We start from the raw sequence: 23,347 nt of genomic DNA on the forward strand, positions 1-23,347 counted from the left end.
TTTGACCGAAGAGAAATCCAGGCCTCCCAGCAGAAGTGATGTGCTCAGGGTGAACGGGTAAGGTTAAAGGTAAACTGCAGAGCCTCAATGGGAATGGTTATTTCCGTCAAGAGCCTCAGTGGGAACGGTTACTCCCCTCAAGTGAAGGCCTGCTGTCTGCCAGGCTCGGTTTCCCTCATGGCTCCACAGGCATCACTTCGTATAACCCTAACTCTGATTCTGTGAAGGAAGATTTGCCATCCCCATTGGCCTGATCAGGAAACTGGCACAGAAATGGAGACTGACTTATCAAAGTCACACAGAAAGTGGCAGAAGTGAGATTTAAACTCAGGTCTATCTGGGTGCAAAAGCCGGCTCTTTCCACTACACCGTGTGATCATGGTTTAAAGTCTCTGAAACAGTCTTATGACTATGCATTTGGATGCCAGTGACTTATTAATTAAAATATATTAATTACAGGTGGTTGCAATCATTCCTGGCTGTTCAAAATGCCAAGGAGATACTTTTTTCTTTACCTAGACCGATGCCACCTTGAATTTCAAGTACAGTGGCTAAATACTAAAACATTTATGTCACTAAATACTCAAAACTTAGGCCACAATTATGGACACTAGAAATATGGAAAGCTTTTGAAAAGTTTGAGAGGATATGGAACTTCAGCAAAGGTAGAGTGAGTCTGTGAAAAGCCAGAACCAGTGCTTTCCTCACCACGCCATGCAGCCTCACACACAAGAGAAAGACTGTTTATGAGGAAACTTCTTAACATTCTTACAGGGAATGAATGGTTGAACTAGATCTGAAACGTGAGGCTCAGTTGGATCCACCCTTCAAAAGCCTATAAGCTGAATGGATAAGGAAATTGTGGTACATATACACAAGGGAATATGACTCAGCTATAAAAATGAATGCATTTGGTTCAGTTCTAATGAGGTGGATGAACCTAGAGCTTATCATACAGAGTGAAGTGAGTCAGAAAGAGAAAGACAAATACCATATATTAACACATAATGTATGGAATCTAGAAAGATGGTACCAATGATCCTATGTGCAGGGCAGCAAAGGAGACAGAGACATAAAGGACTCAGTGGGAGAAGGAGAGGATGGGATGACTTGAGAGAATAGCATTGAAACATGTACATTACCATATGTAAAATAGGTAACCAGTGCAAGTTTGATGTGTGTATCAAGCAGGGCACCCAAAGCCTGTGCTCTCTGACAACCTGGAGGGATAGGGTGGGGAGGGAGGTGGTCGATTCATGTTGATGTATGGAAAAAACCGTCACAATATTGGAAAGTAATTATCCTCCAATTAAAATAAATAAATAAATAAATAAATAAATAAATAAATAAATAATTTAAAGCCTACAGGCTTCCACTACTGTATTCTAGTGATTCCCCACTGGGTGGCACCAATGGGCCGGCTTAAAAAAATGTGGTTCTGAGGAAAAAAACCTCAAACTAAAAAACCCCCAGCTAACATTGGGTTCCATGGGTTTCCTCTCCATCAGAGCCCTCCTGCAGGCATCCAGCAGAGCCAAACACATTCTTTCTTACAGGGAAAGAGGCCTGAACAACAACTATGCAGTTTGCTCTTTGAGGATGAATTTGCTATTGCAGGAGTTACCTGAACCCACCATGTCATATTAAGTCCACTATAGAACTCCAATCTGGAGGAGGGCATGGCAACCCACTCCAGTATTCTTGCCTGAAGAATCTCATGGACAGAGGAGCCTGGTGGGCTAAAGTCCATGGCATCGCAGAAAGACACAACTGAAGCGAGAGCATGCCCGTTTGCAAAGAACAAGTGCTTAAGAGGTTTCTGCAAAGGTGGTGCGAATTTTCTGAGAAATGTTCCTAAAGTCTGTATTTGGCTTGTATACAAAGACTTTTCAAGCACCTGGATTTTATAAAATCCACACTCCAGTATTCTTGCCTCGAGAATCCCATTGACGGAGGAGCCTGGCAGGCTACAGTCCATGGGGTTGCAAAGAGTCGTACACGATTGAGTGACTAAGCAACAAATTCTTAAGAAAAAGGTCAGGATTTGGTTGTGCTCCTTCCGTGCCACTGCTTACATAAGGCAGTAATTGATTCTCTAAAGAACCCCATTCCCTACTCTCAGCAGAACAAATTTCACACTCTACAGCCTGGCAAACAAAGCTCTTCCTAGCCCCAGCCACCAACCCTTCCTACCTCCAATTGAAGCCCCGCCCACTCACCACACCTGCCAGGCAAACTAGAATCTTCCCCCGGTCTCCAACAGCCCATTCTATAAGGCTTCTAGTAGCTTCTCACCAGCTGTTTCTTCTATCTAAGAAATGCCTTCTGCCCTTCTATGCCTGGCAAACTTTGACATCCTTCAAGATCCAACCATCAAAATATTCTGATTTAGGCACTTGGAAGACAAAGGAAGGGGAATGGTTCCAACTAATAATTAAGAACCAAATTCCAGTTTCCAATACTATATAGGCTATGTTAAACAATTGAAGGTGAATGGAAGAACTCTTAACAGAAAGGTGTGTTTGTGTGTATGTGTGTGTGTGTATTTATGTTGTGATTATATATATATAGTTATAAAGTTGTAAAGTGAAAGTGTTAGTTGCTCAGCTGTGTCTGACTCTTTGCAACCCCATGGACTGTAGCCTGCCAGGCTCCTCTGTCCAAGGGGTTCTCCAAGCAAGAATACGGGAGTGGGTTACCATGCCCTCCTCCAGATGATCTTCCCCACCCAGAGATTAAACCTGTGCCTCCTTACATCTCCCACATTGGCAGGGGGTTCATCATCACTAGTGCCACCTGGGAAGGCCAACAGTCTATATGGTTTGATCCAATTATTTTAGGAAAAAATATAAATTATGAGTCCAGCAGAATAAGTTCACCTCTGGGTGAATGAAATAATATATGTTTTCTGTTTTTGGTATTTGCCTTTTATATATTTTCTAGATTTTTTTTAATACAAATGAAATTTTCCTAAAAACAAGCTCTAGTCATTTAAAAAATAAAAAGAGAAGTGGGCAAAATCTCCAAATTGAAATTATATTTAGTTCTAGAAACAAAGTTAAAATGATGTTGCCTAGTCTTTGTGAGGAAAGGTGGTGATAGATGAAACCAGCATATCTTTTGCCCAAGATACTCTACCATTTCTGTTCTGATCTACACATTTTAAAATTAGAGATCTTTGCCAGCCTTTGAAAGATTTTTTTTTTAATATACATGGAACAAATTTGCATAAATTCTAGGAATCAACGCTTATTCTTATCTCTCAGTGTAGCCATTTTTAGAACTGGCCACGGAGGGAATAAATGGTCCAAAGAAGTAAAATGATTTATTCCAGGTCACACAGATGATTTCTTACCTGACCGAGACTATGAAGAAACCAACTGACTGATGTTTACTACACCCTACACACCATCAGGAACTGAATTTTCACATGGAATAAAGAAATGTGGTATTTGCTAAGTGTCAGTCATCATGCTACCATAGCCATATGAATAAGTCAATATTAGGAATTCTAAAAGCAAGTTCCAAAAAACAGTGATAAAAATCACAGAATCACAGACTGCTGTTCATCATCTTTATTCCAGAGATGTGACGAGAACTTGAGAGGGAGGAAGTGACTTGCTGAAAGCTGATAATGGCAGCACCAGAACTCCTGACCTGTGGACTCCGCTCCGAGTTGATCTCAGAGAGGCAATTTGTGCAAACAAGGATTTCTCAGAGTCACCTCAGCATGCTTCATGTAAAATTCCTCTAGCATTGTTGACTCTCCATCTAACCTAAAACCTAAAGGTCTCACTCAGCATTCACAGCAGTTCCCAGCTACAGCATTTAACGTTGGTCTGGACTCCCCAGCCACCTGGCCGTCGCTCTCCAGCTCCCCTTCTCTACTGTGAAATCCAGGGCAATGCCCATATATATATATATGTTTTCCTTTGCTCTTCTCTTCCTAAAGCACCTTCCTCCCAACTCCAGCCTCCGTCAAGGCTCTTGATCACTGTTCCTCCTCAAGGACACCCTTCCCATCTCATCCCCATGAAGTCTCAGGTGCTCCTCTTTTGGTTTCCCTTCGTGCCCAGAGCATCTCTCACGTTGTTCTATGATAGTTTATTATTTCCCGGTTCTGGCAAGACATTGTTCTTGAAGAGATGAACCATGCCTTATTCCTGTTTGGATCCTGGTGCACAAGACCTGGCACATACTAGGTGCTTTAAAAATGCTCGTTAATTAGACTAAAATCCAATGAAGAGGAACAATTATTAGGTCTTAAAGTCCCTGTAAAATGAGAGCTGGAAAGAGATACAAACTGGATACCTTACTATGGGGGTGTGCACTTATGTTTATTATGAGCGCATGTCTGACTCCTTGGAACCTCATGGACTTGTCTCCCACTAGGCTCCTCTGTCCATGGAATTTACTTCTTGTTTAAAACTCTGTGAAGTAGGCAATGCTTTTTCTAATTTACAGATGAGGAAACAGAGGCTCAGAGGATTGAAGTAACTTGCCCAAGTTCCCATAGCTAGCAAGTGGGAAGGATAAAGGTTTGAGTCCAGATGTGTTTGACTCAGAAACAAAAATAATTAAACAAACAAATCCTGTTTCTATTACTCCACTGGGAGGGGAAATAAAAGAAAAGGAGTGAGGTTCTTTGTTTTTCTAGTGTTTTAACATGTGTTGGACCATAAAGAAGGCTGAGAGTCGAAGAATTGATGCTTTTGAACTGTGGTGCTGGGGAAGACTCTTGAGGGTCCCTTTTACAGCAAGGAGATCAAAGCAGTCCATCCTAAAGGAAATCAACACTGAATATTCATTGGAAGGACTGATGCTGAAGCTGAAGCTCCAATACTTTGGCCACCTGATGTGAAGAGTCAACTCATTGGAAAAATGCTGGGAAAGATTGAGGACAGGAGGAGAAGGGGATGACAGAGGATGAGATGGTTGGATCGCATCACTGACTCAGTAGACAAGAGTTTGAGCAAACTCCAGGAGATAGTGGAGGGCAGGGAAGCCTGGAGTGCTGCAATTCATGGGGTCACAAAGAGTTGAACACAATTGAGCAACTGAAAAACAATAAAACATATGTTTGCTTTAGAAGTCCTACAGCAACAGCATTTTAAAGCCAATTTCTTGTTTTCAATTCACCAGTTTTCTGCTAATTCTGAGAAACAAGGAGAAAAGGGGAGGAAGAAGTATTGGAAATAAAGTCATGATTGAGAAAGAACAGGACACAAAGAGATGAAAGAAAGGTGGGTGTGGAAGGCGTAGCAGTGTGCTAAGAATGAGAAGACTGTGCCCAAAGCTTGGTGAAAAAGCCCTTTGTGTAAGCGGGCCCTTCCCTACACCAGCCACCACTACGATGAGGTAGCTTGAAGCACACAGAATAGCGTCAGATGCGGCACTAAGGCAGAAGTCAATGACTTCTCAGCTCACAGAGCGCAGGCACGCGCGTGCACACACGCGCGTGCACACACGCACACGGCTCTTTCCTTCTCTGATAACGGAGCTTCACCAACACGTTAAAGGCAATATTCGAGGTTATAGTCGAGAAACGGTGACTCCACCCCAAAGGGCCCGGGGTGGGGGTGGGGAAGCGCTCCTGTTCTAAAATGCTTCCTTGAGTCCAATCAGTGGTACAGCCTCAGGACCCACTTCCTCGAAGCCCCTTAACCTGGAGCACGGCCATGCCTCACCTGTCATCAGTCTCCTCGCAGATAAAGACAGACTTCGGAGAGTGGGGGTGAACTGCAGCGTGAAATACAGAGACCACATTTCTGGACAGACTTGGGGGCCAGGATGTGAGTAAAACACTATGAGTGAGAAGACTGTTTCATTCCTGACAGCAGTTAGCGCCCCTCTCCACCCTGGGTGGGGGCAGTAGCCAGGTCGGAAAGACGACTTTCTGTGGGCCCTCCACCCTACAGATGCCATTTCTTAAAGACTTCAAAACCTCCAAGTTGTATCCATATTATCCCTTTCTTTCTTTGCTGTTGGCTATTTTTCCCTTCCTTAACAAGTGTGTGGGTTGAAAATGGTGACCATCTCAAAAATTTCATTTCTCAAGGGTCTGCTAACCATGCCCCCCCACCCCACCCCTATGCACCCCCATCCATTCCAGACAACGTGCTGCTTGCTGATGCCTGGGCTAGGACTTTACCAGAATCATCCCTGATCCACCTGCCCCTCAGGGTCCTCAGATCCTGTCAACACCCATTTCCCTCCAGCAATGTTTCTACACTGGAGGTCAAGCAGGTATTTTGCTATTTCCTCATATCAGTATCTAACCCACTGGGAGCAAAGCAAGTCCCTTTGGAACTGGCAGTTTTCCTGGAGAAGCAGAGAGGATAAGAAGCAAAGGGAAAGTTAGCCGGCATCAGCAAGGATGCTGTGATTGTCAGCTAAAACGCATGGGGCAACATGGGGTAACATGGGGTGACTTCTGAGTGTAGGTAGGGACAAGGGTTCAATGAGGACTCATAGCATTATGATGCTGTGAGAAGGGTGCCACACTAGTGTCAAAACAACTACAGGGGTAGACTTCCCTGGTGGTTCAGTGGTAAAGAATTCGCCTGCAATCCAGGAGACCCGAGTTCAATCTCTGGGTCAGAAAGATCTCCTGGAGGAGGACATGGCAACCCACTCCAGGATTCTTGCCTGAAGAATCCCACGGATGGAGGAGCCTGGTGGGCTACAGTACATGGGGTCACAAGGAGTCCAACACAATCCAGTGACTAACGTTTTCAATTTTCACTTTCCATTTTTCATCTCACACACTAGCAAAGTAATGCTCAAAATTCTCCAAGCCAGGCTTCAACAGTACACGAACCGTGAACTTCCAGATGTTCAAGCTGGATTTAGAAAAGGCAGAGGAACCAGAGATCAAATTGCCAACATCTGTTGGATCATTGAAAAAGCTTGAGAGTTCTAGAAAAACATCTACTGCTTTATTGACTACACCAAAGCCTTTGACTGTGTGGATCACAACAAACTATGAAAAATTTTTAAAGAGATGGGAATACCAGACCACCTTACCTGCCTCTTGAGAACTCTGTATGCAGGTCAAGAAGCAACAGTTAGAACTGGTCATGGAACAACAGACTGGTTCCAAATTGGGAAAGGAGTACGTCAAGCCTGTATATAGTCACCCTGCTTATTTAACTTATAGACAAAGTGCATCATACAAAATGCCAGGCTGGATGAAGCACAAGCTGGAATCAAGATTGCAGGGAGAAATATCAATGACCTCAGATACGCAAATGACACCACCCTTATGGCAGAAAGTGAAGAACTAAAGAGCCTCTTGATGAAAGTGAAAGAGGAGAGTGAAAAAGCTGGCTTAAAGCTCAACATTCAGAAAACTAAGATCATGGCATCCACTACCATCACTTCATGGCAAATAGATGGAGAAACAATGGAAACAGTGAGAGACTTTATTTTCTTGGGCTCCAAAATCACTGCAGATGGTGACCACAGTCATAAAATTAAAAGACATTTGCTCCCTGGAAGAAAAGCTATGACCAATACCAATAAAGGTCCGTATAGTCAAAGCTATGGTTTTTCCAGTGGTCATATATGAATGTGAGAGTTGGACCATAAAGAAAGCTCAGTGCCAAAGAATTGCTGCTTTTCAACCGTGGTGTTGGAGAAAACTCTTAGGAGTCCCCTGGACTGCAAGGAGATCCAACCAGTCCATCCTAAAGGAGATCAGTCCTGAGTGTTCGTTGGGAGGATTGATGCTGAAGCTGAAACTCCAATACTCTGGCCACCTGATGCTTAGAACTGACTCATTGGAAAAGACCCTGATGCTGGGAAAGATTGAAACTGGGAGAAGGGGATGACAGAGGATGAGATGGTTGGATGGCATCACCAACTCGATGGACATGAGTTTGAATAAGCTCCAGGAGTTGGTGATGGACAGGGAAGCCTGGCATGCTGCAGTCCATGAGGGCTGCAAAGAGTTGGACATGACTGAGCACCTGAACTGAACTGATTTCTCTTCATCCCCTACCAGATAGTCTCACCAAGTTCAAGTGACTGCAGAATTTCAGGGCCTGCCCCCCTCCTCTCTCCAGCCTGGCACGCACCTTGCTTCTGTTTGTTTCTACAAGGAGAGCCCCATTTCCTGAGTCAGTCACCTGTTCTTCCTTCAAGCCCTGCCTAAGTGTCTCCAGATGGGAGACAGAGCTTTTAGGGAAAGGGAACAGGACTCCAGAGTGAGGGAAGAGAGAAGGAGGATTGGGCGGGCCCCAGAGCCGGCTTCTAACAAGGTGCTCTGGCAGCCACCACTCAGACAGTACTCCCTCAGCTCAGAAGGGCAGTGTTTCATTTCAAGGGGGAACTCAGGAAAATATCAGGCTGCAGTGAAATCCTTGGAACGAGAGAGAGGAGGAGAAAATAAAAGCAAACGAGAAAATACAAAACATCCCCAGCCACTCTCTGGCCTGTCCCTGTAGGGTCAGCTGGTCTTCAGAAGGTGGAAAGGAGGGCGGGGGCTCCCCCCACCTGCAGACACAGGGCGGCTGCGCAGCTCAGGCCCAGAGCCACCCGGCCCTCCCTGCCAGAGGGTTTCTCCTCTCGGTTTCTAGAATCCAAATAGCATGTACGGCAGGAAATGACAGTGACCTTGACAGTTCCGGGGACGCTCCGTAAGAAGCCTCTGTTCCACCCAAGGTGCAGGACCGAACCACTGAGACTCGGCCTTCGCTGCAACAGGGCCTCTCAGTGCGCTCGCCAGTGCGACCTACTGGGTCTCCCGGGTGAACTGGCCCACTCAGAGCGGTTCCGATCTGGGTCCGCAGGAGGTCCGAGCCCTGGAAGCCCCCTCCCCCCCCCCCCCCCCGAGTCTCTGTGGCCCCGCCCCCTGGGCTAAGCGCCCTTTCTTCTGGGCTGAGGGCCTTGAGGCCCTGAGGATGCACCGCCTCCCAGTGGTCCTGTGGGCGGGGTTTCCGGGCCAGAAGTTTCTGTCCTTTAGGACAAACTTACCACAGTGTAAAGAGGTGCCTTGGGCCAGACTCAAGCTCCGGGCCTGAACACTTCTTAAAAGCTTTTTTTTTCTTTTTTTAAATTCTTTGAACTTTTTATTTTGTATAGGGGTATTTGTTGACTATGCCAAAGCCTTTGACTGTGTGGATCACAATAAACTGTGGAAAATTCTGAGAGAGATGGAAATACCAGACCACCTAACCTGCCTCTTGAGAAATCTGTATGCAGGTCAGGAAGCAACAGTTAGAGCTGGACATGGAACAACAGACTGGTTCCAAATAGGAAAAGGAGTATGTCAAAGCTGTATATTGTTACCCTGCTTATTTAACTTATATGCAGAGTACATCATGAAAAAGGCTGGGCTGGAAGAAGCACAAGCTGGAATCAAGATTGCCGGGAGAAATATCAATAACCTCAGATATGCAGATGACACCACCCTTATGGCAGAAAGTGAAGAGGAACTCAAAAGCCTCTTGATGAAAGTGAAAGAGGAGAGTGAAAAAGTTGGCTTAAAGCTCAACATTCAGAAAACTAAGATCATGGCATCTGGTCCCATCACTTCATGGGAAATAGATGGGGAAACAGTGGAAACAGTGTCAGACTTTATTTTGGGGGGCCCCAAAATCACTGCAGATAGGACTGCAGCCATGAAATTAAAAGATGCTTACTCCTTGGAAGAAAAGTTATGACCAACCTAGATAGCATATTGAAAAGCAGAGACATTTCTTTGCCAACAAAGGTCCATCTAGTCAAGGCTATGGTTTTTCCAGTGGTCATGTATGGATGTGAGAGTTGGACTATGAAGAAGGCTGAGCGCCGAAGAATTGATGCTTTTGAACTGCGGTGTTGGAGAAGACTCTTGAGAGTCCCGTGGACTGCAAGGAGATCCAACCAGTCCATTCTGAAGGAGATCAGCCCTGGGATTTCTTTGGAAGGAATGATGCTAAAGCTGCAACTCCAGTACTTTGGCCACCTCATGCGAAGAGTTGACTCATTAGAAAAGACTCTGATGCTGGGAGGGATTGGGGGCAGGAGGAGAAGGGGATGACAGAGGATAAGATGGCTGGATGGCATCACCAACTTGATGGACGTGAGTTTGAGTGAACTCCGGGGGATGGTGATTGACAGGGAGGCCTGGCGTGCTGTGATTCATGGGGTCACAGGGTCGGACACGACTGAGTGACTGAACTGAACTGAATAACCTATTAAAAATGTGGTGACAGTGTTAAGTGAACAGCAAAGGGACTCAGCCATACATCAGTTCATTCTCCTCCAGACTCCCCTCCCATCCAGGCTGTCACATATCATTGAGCAAGACTTCTGTGTGGTATACAGTACGTCCTTGTTGGTTATTCATTTTAAATATAGCGGTGTGTACATGTCTATCCCAAACTTCCTAACTATCCCTTCCTACCAGCAACCATAAGTTTGTTCTCTAAGTCTGTGAGTGTCTTTCTGTTTTGTAAGTTCATCTGCATCGTTTCTTTTTAGATTCCACACATAAGCGACGTCATATGATACTTCTTTCTATCTTATTTCACTCAGTATGTCACTCTCTAGGTCCATCCATGTTGCTACAAATGGCATTAACTCATTCTTTTGAGTGAGATTCCACTGTATTCTTACTGTCACTGTGTCTGTAAAGATGAAGAAAGAATACCAGGGGGAAACCGACACCAGTCACCTTAAATGATTTTTAGAACAAGGCTTTATAGATTTTAATAACTCGACAATGCATGAATGAATGAAGCGGCGCCAGATCACAAAATATGGCATGAGCACGATAAGCAGTAGTCTCTGAGCCTTAATTAATCAACAAAAGTGTATTGTGTTGCTGAAGAGTCGTGTCCACACTTCCGGCCCTTCTCTCTTTGAGCCATATTGTGCTCAATGCTTTGAACTCATTACTCCATTCAGTCCTTATAGCAGTCTTCTGGGGTGAGTGATTTTATCCTTATTTTACAGATGGCAGAGCTGGTTACAGGTTATGTACCTTGGTAGAAGTCACATGGTTCATTATGGGAGCCAGGGTTGAAACTTGAAAATCTGTCTTCCTAACTAGTCCACCTTAGCGCAAAGCACTGTTCTGAACAGATCTTCACTCATATCTGTATGTGCTTTCTACTGAGTCTTTGAGACGGTGGCCACGGAGGGGCGGGGGTTGGGAACCAGGTCATGAAGGGCGCCCCCAGTGGGGTGGGGTGGGGAGGCTGCGGACTTTCCTTGCTAGCATCCTCAAGTCTGAAGTCAGCCAGACTACAGACACCTAAAAAATTCTCCCAACTTTAGGTATACACGTGAGCCAACCATCACACAAGAATTTAAAATGCTCTTTCTGCATTCTTTTCAGAATGTGGATGGCAAATAAGAAAAGAAAGTAAGAATACGCCAAAAGAAATAAAAATAGAAACACGGCAGGCCAGACCTTCCTACACAGGGAAGAACAACATTAATTTGATTCGTTCTGTTCCTAAACAGCAGTCGACATCACTAGCAAACAGGGCGGTCCCCCTGGGTGTGTGTGTGAATATGGGCACGTATATGCACGACCCCAAGCACACGCATACATCTGTGTGCACAGATAAACACACAGACCTGCCACCCACAGAGAATATTTATTCATACTCGTACGAGAATCAAACTGCTGTTCTGTCCCCTAATCCTGCAAACATTAAAAGTAAGCCACTTTACGTAAACACATCCAGTCTCTTGATTTACACTAGTTCTTCCAAGGGCAGAGCTGCACATTTTTGAAGCTCTCTCCTTTAACCACAGGAGATGGGTTACAGAGGCATGGCTGGCTGCCTCATCGCGTATCATGAAAGAAAGAGCATTAATCAAAAATGCTTGGTCTTCAGGACTTCCCTGCTGGTCTAAGAATCCACCTGGCAGTGCAGGGGGCGCAGGTTGGATTCCCTGATCAGGAAACTAAGATCCCACATGCTGCTGAGTAACTAAGCTCGTGAGGCTGCAGATACTGAAGCCCTCGTACATACTCCGGAGCCTGTGCACCACTAGAGAGTAGGCATGCTTCAAGAAAAATCCCACGTGACGCAATTAAGACCCATCGAAGTCAAATAAATAGATTTTTTTTGTTTAAAAAGGCTCTTGCAATAGGAGATAGTTTGAACTCAACTCCTCTGAAACAAAGGCAGGAAAATTTAAAAACAGAAACAAAAAGTTTCATCATCACTGCATTTCTCAAGACCTTTCCAGCAGACCCCTGTAGGCCCCCATGCTCTTTACCATTCTGACTCACTCTGCAGATCTGCTGACACGCCCTCCCCTCTCCCGTCCTTCTGGCTGCGGCACTGTCACTTAGCACTCGACCATGACGGAGCATGCGTGCATGCTAAGTCGCTTCAGCTGTGGCCTGTTCTTTGTGACCCCATGGACCATAGCCTGCCAGGAGCCTCTGCCCAAGGGCTTCTCCAGGCAAGAATGCTGGTGCGGGTCGCCATGTCCTCTCTCTAGAGGATCTTCTTCTTGATATAGGGATTGAACCCGCATCTCTTAACATCTCCTGCATTGGCAGGGGAGTTCTTTACCACTAACGCCACCCGGAAAGCCCCCTGACAGTGCATGGATCCAGCTTAATTTCTGCTCAAAGCGATCCTACCTATAACCCAACAAGGCACAGTCTCAGTCTGTCTGGCGGTCGGCTGCTCCCCTGTCTTCCTTCCCATCTCTGCCTGCCCCACCTCCTCCACAGCCCAGGATGAGGTCCACACAGCTACAAGGGCTCTGCCTCCCTGCCTCCCACATCCTGTGTGGGTCAGCACAACTGGATTCGTTTACAGCAGATGCTTCTTAAGCCCCTTGTTTTGAGATGAGCTGAGGGTGACTGGGAGTTCCAGAAAAACATCTACTTCTGCTTTATTGACTACACCAAAGCCTTTGACTGTGTGAATCACAACAAACTGTGAAGAATTCTGAAAGAGATGGAAATACCAGACCACCTTACCTGCATCCTGAGAAATCTGTAGGCAGGTCAGGAAGTAATAGTTAGAACCAGACACGGAACAATAGACTGGTTCCAAATAGGAAAAGGAGTACATCAAGCCTGTATATTGTTACCCTGCTTATTTAACTTATATGCAGAGTACATCATGCAAAATACCAGGCTGGATGAAGCACAAGCTGGAATCAAGATTGCAGAGAGAAATATCAATAATCTCAGATACCCAGATGACACCACCCTTATGGCAGAAAGTGAAGAACTAAAGAGCCTCTTGATGAAAGTGAAAGAGGATTGTGAAAAAGTTGGCTTAAAACTTAACATTCAAAAAACTAAGATCATGGCATCCAATCTCATCACTCCATGGCAAACAGATGGGGAAACATTGACAGACTTTATTTTGGGGGGCTCCAAAATCATTGCAGATGGTGACTGCAGCCATGAAATTAAAAGACGCTTGCTCCTTGGAAGAAAAGCTATGACCAACCTAGACAGCATATTGAAAAGCAGAGACATTACTTTCCTGACAAATATTGGTCTAGTCAAAGTTATGATTTTTCCAGTAGTCATGTATGGATGTGAGAGTCAGACCATAAAGAAAGCTGAGCACTGAAAAATTGATGCTTTTGAACTGTGGTGTTGGAGGAGACTCTTGAGAGTCCCTTGGACTGCAAGGAGATCAAGCTAGTCAATCCCAAAGGAAATCAGTCCTGAATATTCATTGGAAGGACTGATGATGAAGCTGAAGTTCCAATACTCTGGCCACCTGATACAAAGAACTGACTCATTGGAAAAGACTCTGATACTGGGAAAGATTGAAGGCAGGAGGAGAAGGGGATGACAGAGGATGAGATGGTTGGATGGCATCACTGACTTAATGGACGTGAGTTTGAGCAAGCTCCAGGAGTTGGTGATGGACAGGGAAGCCTGGTGTGCTGCCGACCAGGGGGTCACAAAGAGTCAGACATGACTGAGCAACTGAGCTGAACTGAACTGAGGGACACTGAATTCACACATGCCCTCCGAGGGATGGAACAGATTTTAGTGTGGCCCGGTACCCACCTGTTGCGCTGCCCAGCCTTTTGGGGACTGTATATGGGAGGGCAGGTAAGGAATTCTCCCCCATTTGCTCCTGTCACTGGCCTTTTCATGTGGACGGGGTGGAGAGGGAAAGGTACAGAGGGAAAGCACTCCCAGTGCAGGTCAGGCTGCAGACTCAGACTTTTATTCATCCTGTGAAATGAGAGAAGTTTAATGGCTCTAGCTCTTGATGACATTCAGAAATTCCTGAAGAAGCAGGATTTGTCATTCTGGGTGTGACCTGAACTTCAAGGGCATGGGTGCCTGGAGGAAGAATTTACCTCCCCAGGAGAAAACAAAGGACTCCATAGAAGAGGGTCAGCCTGGCTGAATTCAGCACAGGACACAGCTTGTCATCACGTAATAAGACCTCTATCGTGTGTCTGGTGAAAACGTAGAGACTTTTCTTCCTCAGTTGGCCTGTAATGGAGGAAGTTTGTAGTTTCTTAGCAATCTCATTCTTTCGGTGGACACAAAGTATTATGTTGGGTAAATAAACATGAAACAAACTGAATTTTCATTTTAATAAAATAAGCCCCATTGCTAGGAATTTACCACCAGTTGAAACGTGTTCTCAAGCTCCCAAAAAAAGAAAAGTAGCCTTCCCAGAGTTTAGGGCCTGATCACCATTCCCACTTTGTTACTTTCATCTGTATGAGGGTGGGGGTCATGGTGCTTCTCCTATGGAGAACTGAATTTGAGGAAGGTTACATGGATTACATGGTTAATACCTGGCAGAGTGCCCAAGGTTATATGGTTAACACCTGACAGAGCAAGAATTTGAACTGTGATCTGCATCTTGTCCACAGCCCTTGAAATCCTATTTTTGCAGCCCTTGGCCCAAATTGAAGCCCACCTATTTTGTTTCCAGGTGGCGTTAGTGGTAAAGAACCTGCCTGCCAATGCAGGAGTATAAGAGATAGGTTTGACCTCTGGGTCAGGAAGATCCCCTGGAGGAGGGCATGGCAACCCATTCCAGTATTCTTGACTGGACAGTCCCAAGGACAGAGGAGCCTGGTGGGCTACAGTTCAGACAGCTGCAAAGAGTCAGACACACCTGAAGCAACTTAGCACAGCACACAGCACATAAGCTAAGAATGGTTTTGAAACAGTTGAAAAAAATCAAAAGAAGAATATTTCCTGATGCATAAACATATGAGATTTAAATTTCAATCCCCAGTCAATAAAGGTGAGATTGGAACCCAGTCACACCTTTTGTTTACGTGTCATCTCAAGTTGCTTTCCCATGTTGAGTAGTAGTGATGGAGACGGTTTACATCCCAACAAGTCAAAACACTCAATATCTGGATCTTTTCAGAAAGAGTTTGCTGGCACTGTTCTGCACCCTATTGGTACCTACAGCAGTGGGACTCTATGGTTCATGTTTGGGAACGCATGTAAGAATTAAAGATATTAAAATTTAAAAAATAAAAAAATAAAAAAAATAAAAAATAAAAAAATAAGAGAAACTGAAAAAAAATAATAAAATAAAATAAAAGAGGAAAAAAAAAATAAAGTCCACGTGATTATAAATGGTCCCCTTTCCAAAATTAAACCTAGCTATAAAAAATTCAATATCTCTATCTTGAAAAACAGTAATGCTACATGAGGAAGAAAACACATGTGAAATAAAAACGGAGTAAACTCTGTATGTTCCTGCCTCCCTGATAGCTAAACTTCGATGACTTTAAGAGGACATCACTTTCCCGACAAACATCCCTATAGTCAATGCTATGGTTTTTGCAGTAGTTGTATATGGATGTAAGAGTTCGACCATAAGGAAGGGTGAGCATCAAAGAATTGATGCTTTCGAATTGTAGTGCTGGAGAAGACTCTTGAGAGTCCCTTGGACAGCAGGGAGATCAAACCAGTCAATCCTAAAATAAATCAACTCTGATTATTCACTGGAAGGACTGATGCTGAAGCTCCAATACTTTGGCCACCTGACGTGAAGAGCCAACTCATTGGGAAAGAGCCTGATGCTGGGAAAGGTTGAGGGCAGGAGGAGAATGGGGACGACAGAGGATGAGATGGTTGCATGGCATCATGAACTCAATGGACATGAGTTTGAGCAAACTCCAGGAGATAGGGAAGAAGGGAGGCCTGGCACGCTGCAGTCCATGGGTTGCAAAGAGTCGGACATTACAGAGCAACTGAACAACAAGAGTACAAGAAGAGGCAAAGACTTTTTTCTTATTCTTGGATTCCCAATTAATGAACCATGAAAACAAGATGCATTTTACATAAAGAGAATATACTTTATAGGACTAAAGTAATTTTTACTCATTAGGGCTCCTTCTTCACTTGTTCTTTAATCTTTTATTATGAAGGCGCAATTCTAGAACTTTTCAGCAACAGAGGTCATTGTTCTCAGTATAAGAGGGAAATCACCCAAGGTATTAAAAGGTGGTGGCCACACTCCTTCAGCTAAGGAGAAATGAAAGGAGATACCATCTTCCTTTGCATACTTTTTGTTCTCCTTTTTGACCTCTATTGCACATTCTAAAGACCTGGCTCACATGTGAAACAAAATTTAAAACCATACCTGTCACAGTGAAGAGTTCTGGAGATGGGTGATGGTGATGGTTGCAGAACAATGTGGGTGACTTAAAGCCCATGAACTGTACACTTGAAGACGGTTACAATGGTTACCTTTATGTTATCTGTATTTTAACATAATTTGAGGGCTTCCCTGGTGGCTCAGCTGGAGAAGGAAATGGCAACCCACTCCAGTATTCTTGCCGGGAGGATCCCAGGGCTGGAGGAGCCTGGTGGGCTGCCATCTATGGGGTCGCACAGAGTTGGACACGACTGAAGCGACTTAGCAGCAGCAGCAGCTGGTGGCTCAGCAGTAAAGAATCTGCCTGCTAAACAGGAGAGTCAGGCTCAGTCCCTGGGTCAAAAAGATCCTCTGGAAGAGGAAATGGCAACCCACTCCAGTATTCTTTCTGGGATAATCCCATGGACAGAGGAGACTGGCGGTCCATGGAGTTGCAAAGAGTTGGATATGACTGAGCGACTAAAACAACAACACACCATAATTTAAAGTAAAACCAACTGAATAATAACAACAAAAGACCAAACAATTTCAAAAGCTTTGAGGAAGACTTTTATTTATAGTTCCATATAGGGCTTCCCTGGTGGCTCAGTTGGTAAAGAATCTGCCTGCTCTGCTGGAGACCCAGGTTTGATTCCTGAGTTGAGAAGATCCCCTGGAGAAGGGAAAGGCAACCCACAGCAGTATTCCCACCTAGAGAATTCCATGGACAGAGGAGCCTGGTGGGCTATATAGTCCATGGAGTCACAGAGAATCAGACACAACTGAGTGACTAACACACACACCACTAGGAAAATGGAAAATAAAAATTCCAGGGAAGGGCTTTTGAAAGAGCTGAAGCTTTTTCAGGAAAAAAAAAAAAAATGACCATCAGTGTGTGTTTGTGTAGGTGCTTGGGCACGTGTGCACGTGTGCACTTATGCATATGTGTGTGCTTTCAGGAAAACATTCATGTCAAAAGATGATCATGAATATTTATTAGAAAAAGGCAAATCAAAACAACTAGAGGTGCCACTTTCTACCAGTCATAATGGCCATCATTAAAAAGTCTACAAGTAACAAATGCTGGAGAAGGTATGGAGAAAAGGGAAGCCTTCTGCATTGTTGGTGGGAATATAAATTGTTGCAGCCACCATGGAAAAAAATATAATGGTTCCCCCCCCCAAAAAAACAGGACTTCCTTGTTGGTACAGTGGATAAGAATCCACAGGCCAATGCAGGGGACACGAGTTCGATCCCTGGTCTGGGCAGATCCCACATGCTGCATAACAACTAAGCCCATGAGCCGAAACTACTGAGCCTGCACACCATACCTACTGAAGCCTGAGTGCCCTAGAGCCTGCGCCCTGCGACAAGAGGAACCACCACAGTGAGAAGCCTATGAACAGCGACTGGGGAAGCCTGCATGCAGGAATGAAGACCCAGTGCAACCAAAAGAAAGGTTGCTAGCAACCCAACTCTTGGGGCATATACATGGAGAAAACTATAATTTGAACGGATATAGGTACCCTAGTGTTCACAGCAGCACTATTTACAACTGTGAAGACATGGAAGCAAACTAAGTGTTCATCAGCAGATAAATGAATAAAGAAGCTGTGGCACATATATAATGGAATATTACTCAGCCATAAAAATGAATGAAGTAACGCCATGCGCAGCAACATGGATGGACCTAGAGATGATCACACTAAGTGAAGTAAGCCAGACAGAGAGAGGCAAACACCATATGATATCACCTATATGTGGGATCTAGAACATGACACAGAGGAACCTACTTATGGAACAGAAACAGACTCACCAAGATAGAAAAGAAAACTACCGTTCCCAAAGAGAAAAGAGAGGGAGGGGTAAATTAGGAGTTGGTGATTGGCAGAACCAAATCACTATATATAAAATCGATAAAGAACAAGGTCCTACTGTATAGCACAGGGAATTATATTTTCCCTGGTGGTAGAAAAGAATATATATAAATATATAAATAACTGAATCATCTTGCTGTATACCAGAAACTAACACAACAATGTAAATCATCTATACTTCAATAAAAGATAAATTAAAAAGAGAAAACAAATTATGTCCAATTAATTATATTCCCTCTGTTACTACCATCAACATTGTAAATTACAGTGTTTACAAGAGTCCCTCTATATAGAATAATCTCAGTCTGTCAGTGCAAAATACCAAGCACCTTTGCACAGCAACAGAAATCAAAGTAAGTGCTAACTATGTCTGGAAACCTCTTAGAACTCTAACATCTTTCACCAATTACAGCAAAGGGTAAAAAACCACACCCAGTGAACACCTATTAGGATTCCTCTGTAGCATCTATTGGAGGAGGGCATGGCAACCCCCTCCAGTATTCTTGCCTGGAAAATTCCATGGATAGAGGAGCCTGGTGGGCTATAGTCTGTCTGTACAGAAGTTGTTGTGACTGCCTGGGAAAGAGGGAGCACCAAAAAAAAAAAAAAAAAAAGGCAAACCACAACAGAAACCTTATCCTAAAAGTGGAATTGAGATTTGAGAAGAGTGCCAACCTTAATAAAAAGACTTCCTCTTCAATCACTAGGTCATAAAACTAAAACCAGCCCATGTTAGATGTGGGCAAACATCGTAGTTGACTTCTGTCCATGTGCCAATGTTTTTCAAAGATGAATACGATAAAGTCCCTTGAGTGTGTGCTGGGAGTGCTGGGGGACTTTGTGCCAGTTCCCGAGCAGAGCGGGTGCACGGTGAGGTTTCTGAAGGTTCTACTGTTTGGAATGAGCATATATAACCCAATAACAACAGCTGCTCATGGCCAGGGCCTGGCCGCGATGGAGTCAACCAGCTAAATGACAACTGGAGATGACACTAGTCGTTGTCGAGTGAAGCCAGCAACAAAGGAACAGATGGGCTCTGTGTCCTCGGTGCCTGCAGCAATGCAGTCATGGCAGAGCAGCCGTGGCGACGGAGCTCAGAGGCACGCTGACACTGACTCGGTCAAACACCCACTGTCTTGTCTGCTTCAGACAAACCCTGTACGCACCCTCCCAACACACACACACACACACACATGCGACATACACACACAGACTGATGTTTTGCTTCCTATGCTTGGAGGCACTGGGTTTTCGAGATAAGTCCATGCTCAGTTGCACAGTCGTGTCTGACTCTTTGCCGCCCTGTGGACTGTAGTTCTCCAGGCTCCTCTGTCATGGGATTCTCCAGGCAAGATACCGGAGTGGGTTGCCATCCTCTCCTCCAGGGGATCTTCCCGACCCAGAGATCAAACCTGCATCTCCTGCATTGATAGGCAGATTCTGTACCACTGTGCCTTACCACCTTGGAAGCTCTAAAAATGCTGTAAGGACAGACACTGTAGATGCATTGCAGGTTGCGATCGGCCCCCTCCTGCCCACCGCAGGCTCTACATAAGGCAGGAGTGAAACACAGTGGGCCCTAGGCAAACGGCACCCCTAGAAATAGGTCTGTCGACACAAAAATACATCAAATAAAAGACAAGAACTGTTCTAATCAGTTGCCACCATTTAAAATCCTGGCAAGTTCACATAAAATGTTGGGGCTCCAGTTACCTTTGATTTGAAGACCCAGGCTCCCTCCTCCCTTCAGGAAACCATTAGCTTGCATTGCAAGGCTACTGCTCCCAAAACTTGCTTTTTTCCACTACCTGCTTACTAACTCATATTTGCTACCTGCCTGACCTCTGTAGGGTCTGAGTTAAGGTCATCTATAGATACTCATTCAAATCTAGGGTGGCACTAGTGGTAAAGAACCCACTTGCAATGCAGGAGGCATAGAGAATTGGGTTCAATCCCTGGGTTGGGAAGATCCCCTGGAGGAAGAAATGGCAACCCACTCCAGTATTCTTGCCTGAAGGATCCCATGGACAGAGGAGCCTGGCAGGCTGCTGTCCACAGGGTCGCAAAGAGTTGGACACGACTGCAGCAACATAGCACGACACATGCGTAGATGAAGCTTGGGAATCTTTCACCTGCTGTAGATCCTCAGAACCCATTTGAGTTAGTAAGTCTTTCAGCAAAGTCCACCTCACATGGATTTCCTCAGGAGAGGCTGTGTCTGTGGTTGGGAGTCAGACTGCACGTGTTCAAGCCCTGCCTCCACAGATCTGTGTGACCCTGGACAAGCTGTTTCACCTCCCTGTCTGACATCCTTTCTCTCTCAAGTGGAGATGAAAACAGTATTTATCTCAGGTCTGTGTGCAGATTAAATGAAGTAATACATAAATATATTTCCTACAGCACCTTTACTCAAAATATTTCCCTGTTATTATATTCTCGGAAGCTGAACATACCAAATTTTAAAAGTATATAGTTATTACAGGCCATTTACAGCATTCTTCTAAGCTGAAATACTTTCATAAGTTGTTGTTCAGTTGCCAAGTCATGTCCAACTCTTTGCAAGCCCCACGGACTTGCATAAGACATAGACACAAATCACTATCATAAATCTCTGTTTGAAATCATTATACTATTAGAAAGATATGAAGAAGAAGGAAAGGCAGTGATAATCTATGCCATTCTGGATCCACAAGCTGTCAGAACTGGAAGGAAAGCTAAGCCTTCCCTAATCCAGTGGATTTAACAACTTATTTTAGCAGCAGAAACCATTTCTTTGAATGCAGTCTTATACCAAAGCCATGAACGAGAGCAATGTGGCAGCTTTGGCTGAAGAGGAGGTGAGGTCCCAGAACTGGGCTCTGGCTTCACCTAGCATGTTCTCAGAAGCTGTTGCTAAGGACCCCTGATCTTGGCTAAGCCCTCTCCTTTGACAGTGGGAAAAATTAAGACCATTCATATCTCTACAAGAATAAGAAGGTTCGTGTCAAGGACTAAGACCAAACTGTTGCTATATCCCCAGCACCCAGCCATGTACCTGGAGCTCAGGACCCTAGCAGCTCTAAGGCTTGTGTGATGGGGGCTCTAACACAGGGAGGTGCCAGGCTGCAGAGGTGAAGTATGAGGGGATGGGCTTCTAAGATATGGTGATGACTGTTGTCAGTATGGGAGAGAAAAATGCCATTATGGTCTAGATGTGGTCCTGGGTATTGGGTTGATTCTTGGGGAAGTGATGGGGTGAGATAAAGAAGCCAGAATTAAGCAAACAAAAATATCGCTATTAGGGCTGGATACCATCTAAAAACTGGAGAAGGAAATGGCAACCCACTCCAGTACTCTTGCCTGGAAAATTCCACGGGTGGAGGAGCCTGGCAGGCTACAGTCCATGGGGTCGCAAAGAGTCAGATACAACTGAGCGACTTCACTTTCACTTTCACCATCTAAAAATATCAAGATGAAGGAGCCACTTTTCAGCCCAGGTATTCTGTTGAACTCCAATTCTGCCCAGAAATTTGGGAAAGGATAATTAGTTTAGTTTCAAAGTGTGGGGCCTGGACCACTTACATCAGCACTACCAGGGAGCTCACTGCAAGTGCAAATTCATGAGCCCCACTCCAGAATTATTCAACTAGAATCTCCAGGAGTAGAATCCATGCATTTACATTCTCCACGAGCTTCCCAGATGTTCTTGTGCAGAAAAAAGTTTGAGAAGCACCGTATTTCATCTCCCTGGCGCTCAAACATGATGTCACCAGGAGCCATCTGGAGAGCTTTACTTTGCTTAGGCCCTACCCTTAGAGATTCTGATTTAATACGTCTGGGGTGGGACCTGAGAACTGAGATGCTTTCCAAAATCTCCCCCAGTGTTGTAGGATAGAATGGTTTACATTCATTCATAACTCACTGCCAGAGGGGAAGGGGAGTCTCCAGTCTCATGAATTACTTCTATTACAACCAACTGAAAATACAGATATTCTAATTGACTTTTAGAGATAAGCTGCTACTTTTCCTTTCAGTTTGTCTCTAGCCACCTAGGCAGCAGAAAGACAAAAGTTTCAGCAAAGGCTTGTCAAAACATTGCTTTCGTAAATACTGAAGTTGCTTTTTAAATGGGTTGGATGCCCAAGAACCTACTGTATATAGCACAGGGAACTTTGCTCAATATTATGTAACAGCCTAAATGGGAAAAGAATTTGAAAAAGGATCCGTGTATATGTATAACTGAATCACTTTGCTGAACACCTGGGATTATCACAAATTATTAATCAACTCTAATCCAATATAAAATAAAAAAACTAAAAAAATATGTTGGATACATTTACAAAGCTTACTTTAAAATAAAGTTGATTGAGGTATACTTGCTTTTTAACAAAATGCTTCTATTTAAATGCACAGTTTGGGCTTCCCTGGTGATTCAGTTGTAAAAAAATCTGTGCAGGAGACATGGGTTCCCTCCCTGATCTGGGAAGATCCCACATGCTGCAGGGCAACCAAGCCCGTGTGCCACAACTATTGAGCCAGTGCTCTAAAGCACGTGTGCCATAACCACTGAGCCTGCATGCGGCAACTACTGAAGCCCAAGCGCTCTAGAGCCTGTACTCTGCAGCGAGAGAAGCCACTGCAATGAGAAGCTCATACACTGCAACCGGAGTAGCCCCTGCTGCCCACAACTAGAGAAAGGCCCAAGCAGAAGCGAAGACCCAGCACAGGCAAAAATAGATGCATAAATGAAAACATTAAAAAATAAATAAAGGCACAGTTTGACGAGTTTTGATGGATATATGCTCCCAGGTAACCACCACAATTGAGATATATAATATTTCTATCACGTCTGAGAAAATTCCCTCTTTACTCCTTTGCAGTCAATCCCTACCCCTACCCTTGGCCCAGGCAACCACTGATCTGCTTTCTGACACAGTG

At 44.6% G+C, this 23,347-nt stretch overlaps 1 protein-coding gene across 3 annotated transcripts in view; it reads right to left on the reverse strand.

Annotated features, from left to right (window-relative positions):
• The window catches only part of MOB3B (MOB kinase activator 3B), a 250,687-nt gene that overhangs the window by 38,921 nt on the left and 188,419 nt on the right, over window positions 1-23,347 (reverse strand). The gene's annotated exons all lie outside the window — the stretch shown is intronic.

Source organism: Ovis canadensis, chromosome 2 (assembly GCF_042477335.2).
Source record: "Ovis canadensis isolate MfBH-ARS-UI-01 breed Bighorn chromosome 2, ARS-UI_OviCan_v2, whole genome shotgun sequence".
NCBI lineage: Eukaryota > Metazoa > Chordata > Mammalia > Artiodactyla > Bovidae > Ovis > Ovis canadensis.